Source organism: Adiantum capillus-veneris, chromosome 1 (genome assembly GCF_014529385.1).
Source record: "Adiantum capillus-veneris isolate H3 chromosome 1, ASM1452938v2, whole genome shotgun sequence".
Taxonomy (NCBI): Eukaryota; Viridiplantae; Streptophyta; class Polypodiopsida; order Polypodiales; family Pteridaceae; genus Adiantum; species Adiantum capillus-veneris.
In genome coordinates, this window is record NC_140931.1 from 18759192 (window position 1) to 18763714 (window position 4523).

General features: G+C 40.7%; 1 long non-coding RNA gene across 1 annotated transcript; it reads right to left on the reverse strand.

Moving 5' to 3' along the window:
- Positions 1–1290: 1290 nt before the first annotated feature.
- LOC147464388 (uncharacterized) lies at positions 1291–4126 on the reverse strand. Its single transcript, XR_015188424.1, has 2 exons — positions 3851–4126; positions 1291–3164 (listed from the first exon to the last, which is right to left on the reverse strand). It is a non-coding gene; the product is annotated as an uncharacterized LOC147464388 (long non-coding RNA).
- Positions 4127–4523: the final 397 nt, after the last annotated feature.

Sequence of the window (4523 nt, forward strand, 5' to 3'; positions counted from 1 at the left end):
ACTTTTCATTAAAACGCAAAAAGCCCAAGGCATACAAAATAAACACACACATCAAAATTGAATCAATGTGAAAGGACTTTGGGGGGTCAAACAAAAGGAATAATTCAGGCAATGATTTCATAAGCAATTTCTTGTATTGTAGCTTAACTACAAGGTCTTCTAGGAATATCCTCTAGTCAGCCCTCGAACATGAAATACTTTGCTCTCACAATTAAACAACTTAATTGACCAGAGAGAATTAAGAAGCTTGCCCATGGTATTAATAGTTGACATGTAGTGCCTCTAGATTGTTAAATTAGAGACCCCAAACTTGTTTATTTTTTTACCTTTACAATTGCTTATGCGTTTGATTATATTACAGTTTAATGTTTTACTGCTAATGTGTGCCTACAATTGCATATGCTTTTTAATTGTATATGAGAATGCATTTACTATGCCAATTTTGATTGATTTTTCAATGATTGAAGAAGGCTAAGGACATTCAATCTCAGGAAGGGGGGCATGTTGACCCTCACGGACACCCTATCACCTTCGACAAACGCCTTATTATTTATTTGATTGAGTCATGGACCGGGCTTGTTGGTCCAATAGGTGTGTAGGTGATCACCGATGAGAGGCGCACCACCTATCTTTAATCCTCACAGACACCCTATCACCTTCAATATATGCCTTATTATTTATTTGATTGAGTCATGGATCGTGCTTCTCGGTCCAATATGTGTGTAGGTGATCGTCGATGAGAGGCGCACCACGGTCCAATAGGTGTGTAGGTGATCGTCGATGAGAGGCGCACCACTTATCTTATTTTTACAGTAGTTCTGCAAATGATCGACCATTATGGGCGCCCATGTGTGAATGGGTCAAACTCTTATAAAAGGTCCATTTGACCTAAAAATCCTCATTCTTTGAGGTACAAGCTAAGAAGTGATGTTGCTCTATCTTTGTCTTCTCCTCCTTCGTGTGCTCACGTGTGTGTGTGTGTGTGTGTGTGTGTGTGTGTGTGAGAGAGAGAGAGAGAGAGAGAGAGAGAGAGATAAGAGAGAGTGATTGAGCATTGCAACGGCGGCAAGGCAATTGAGCACGGGATCAAGAGCGGCTCCTTCTTCTTCACACTACATGATCCTTCACAATGGAAGCATTGAGCGATGAGTGACACACCATTGTTTCTTTGAGCTTGCTAGGATCTAACTTCTAGTTGTGTGCTTGTAGCCTTTCAAGGCTCGCACATAGTGCACAGGCAAGTTCCCAGCCTTCGACACGTGCGGCAAAGTGCACATGGCACACAGTAGAGAGAGAGAGATAGATTAATACACTTGCAACTATTAATCATACATTCTCTTTTGCATAGCATAGAATATATATATCTTATATACATAAAAGCCTTTCCATATAAGGCCCAAAGGTTATTTGTTCTTTGAGCCCTTGACTTTCATAAACGCAAAGATAATATCTAAGATATTACAAAGGCTTAACTTCCACATAGACATTGAACAACTAAGGGTGACTTTGTACACCAATTCTCAGTGTTTAGGCCAAAGGCCACAATCCCAACAATCCTCCCATTGGACTTTGGACTAGGACAATACACTAAAGATTCTTATATCCACTAAGGATGACATAGAGTATCCACAGAGGATGTCAATACATATCCACAAAGAATGACAAAAAACCTCCCCTTAGAGGCTACAATCTTCATAGTACGTCATTGCAGTAGACCATATTGTTCTTGCCTTGATCTTCGTCCTCTTCTTTGTCCTCCACAACATGAGCTAATCCTCTTGCAAGTTTCTTGCCTTTGTAGCTTCGGATGTTGCTGTTATCACTGCTACTTTCTCCACTGCTATTGCCTCCACTTGAGTAGCATCAAGAAGGAGGATGCCCCTTCTTACCACATTTGTTGCAAGATTTGTTGGTGTAGCATTACTTTGCTACATATCCCATTCTCCCACAATCATAACACTTCTTTACATTTGATGATGGCGATGTTGAATATCCTCTACTTGATGATGATGCAAAAAAATATCCTCTCTTGATGATGCCAATTTTCCCTTTTACGTATTCGTTTCTGCTTGAAGTGATTCGATGATGTCTTGTAATGCTAGAGTTGGTTCTTTCTCTTTAGGAACGGTGACTAAGTGGTCATAAGATGGTGGAAGTGCACTCAAAAGCGCATTCACTTTTTCATCTTCTGGTACCTCACACTGGATGTAAGTGAGTTGCGTGACAATGCTCTTAAGCCTATTAAATAGGCTAGCAATATCCTCCCCTTCAACCATAGTGAGCTTGTAAAGTTTTCTCTTGAGAGTGCCTTTGCTTCTTTTAGCCCTAGCTCCAAATTTTTTCTCTTGAACTAGCCAAGCTTCATGTGCATGCTTACATTCGTCTATGAAATGCACATAGTTGTTATGCAAGGAAGTGATGATAATTCCTAAGGCTTGTTCATCTGTGGATAAATTTTGTGCACTTGCTATGAGTGTAGATGCTCTAGTATGCACTCCATCAGCTTTGGCTTGTTGCTCTAAGGTTGTGCTAATAACAGACCACAAACATTTCTTCATGAGGTATCTCCTTAACTCTGCCTGCCATGTATGGAACCCTTCCCCATTGAACTTTTCTATTGTCTTCTCTCCCAGTGTGCTGATAGAGGGGTCATCAGCTTATGAGACTCTCCTAGCCAGTGTCTACCATCCCCGTAAATGTAGATTATAACATACATTGCAAATGGTGCTTGGTTGCAAAAATTTAGAGTTAATTAAGAGAGAGAGAGAGAGAGAGAGAGAGAGAGAGAGAGAGAGAGAGAGAATGCTCGATTCTTTGCCACTTAGTTTGTCGAGCACCTCTTCACAAATTTTTTTTGCCTTGTTTGATTGCTTGGAAGCTTCCTTGAAGTCTTATTTCAATTCTTGTTGAAGCTTTGATGAAGAATCCATTGATGCTCTTTGGACTTGAAGCTTAATGTTGCAAGCCTTTGAATGCTTGAAGAAGCTCTCCTTTGAAGCTCAAAATAAAGCTTTGCTTGCCACTTTTGAAGTTCAGAAGTTCTGGAGCTCAAAAGCGTGGTCAAATAAAAAACCGATCAAACGATGCTTGCTGATGTCGAGCTTGGAGGATGATGACTGGCTTTGGTGTGTGAAGCTCCACTAGCCCACAAAATTAAAGATCACCTAAAAAAAAAGGTTATAGTGTGAAATGGTGGGCGAGTAAAAATTGAAACTTAGAAATGGCAAAAATATTGACGATTGTCGCAGTCGAGCAGGAGCCGTCCAATGGGCAGGTGACGGATTTTCACTTCTTTGCGTGATCTGAATGCGCAGTAGGGGTCACATGGCCTCGTGATTGCATCCGTGGGGGCCGATTGGAGCATTGTTGAGCAAGATAATGGCGTGCGCGAGGGTGTGTGTGTGTGTGTGTGTGTGTGTGTGTGTGTGTGTGGGTGTCGAATTAACCATAGGCTGCTAGGCACCAAAAGCAGAGCTTCAACTTGATAGTGGGCTGAGGTTGACTCAATGAGGGAGAGACAATCAATCAAGTTGAGCATTGGTCGGGATTGCTCGTGATTGGCTAACGCCACGATAGCAGCTGCAGACAAATCTTGGCCGAATGCACTAATTGTAGGAATACAATTAAGTGAGATTGATCCTCTTAGTGATGCTTTGGAAAGCTCTTGAAAGATGGATCTTTAGCATATCCGCAATGCAATAGTTTGATGATCAAAGCATATCAATCTCAAAAGATTAAGCACGACCTAAGAAATGATGTAATGTAGATTTAAATGAATGCAATATACACACACGATAATGTAGAAGGAGCTTAATTACAATCAATTAAACATTAACCCAAGCTTTGATACCAGTTGATGGGTTTGGGTGGATGCCATTGAGCTCAAGGTGGCTTGAAATTTGGAGCAGCCATAGCTACACACTATAGAAAGAGATTTGGGTGGATGCAATTGAGCTCAAGGTGGCTTGAAATTTGGAGCAGCCATAGCTACACACTATAGAAAGAGAGAGAGAAGAAAAGAGAGAGAGAGAGAGATAAAGTAATACACTTGCAACACTCAATCATACATTCTCTTTTGCATAGCATAGAATATATATATTATGTACATAAAAGCCTTTCCATAAAAGACCCAAAGGCTATTCTGGATGTGAGCCCTTGACTTTCTTAAAGGCAAATATAATATCTAAGATATTACAAAGTCTTATCTTCCACATAGGCATTGAACAACTAAGGGTGGCTTCTCACACCAATTATTGTGTTTAGGCTAAAGGCCACAAACCCAACAAAGCCCTTGGCTTCAATGATAGTCTCAATGTGAGCCCCTGGTATACGTGCTTTGCACGATTACATTGGAGTGGATACATCACAGTGCGTCATTGCGTAAATTGTGAGCTTATATTCACATAGTGTCAAATATGTGTGCCACTATCCTTGATCTAAATCAATTGATAGTACCGTGCCACATAAGAGAAGCCTTACTTTGCATGAAGTCTGGCAAAGAACTTTGCTTTGCACAATAGAGA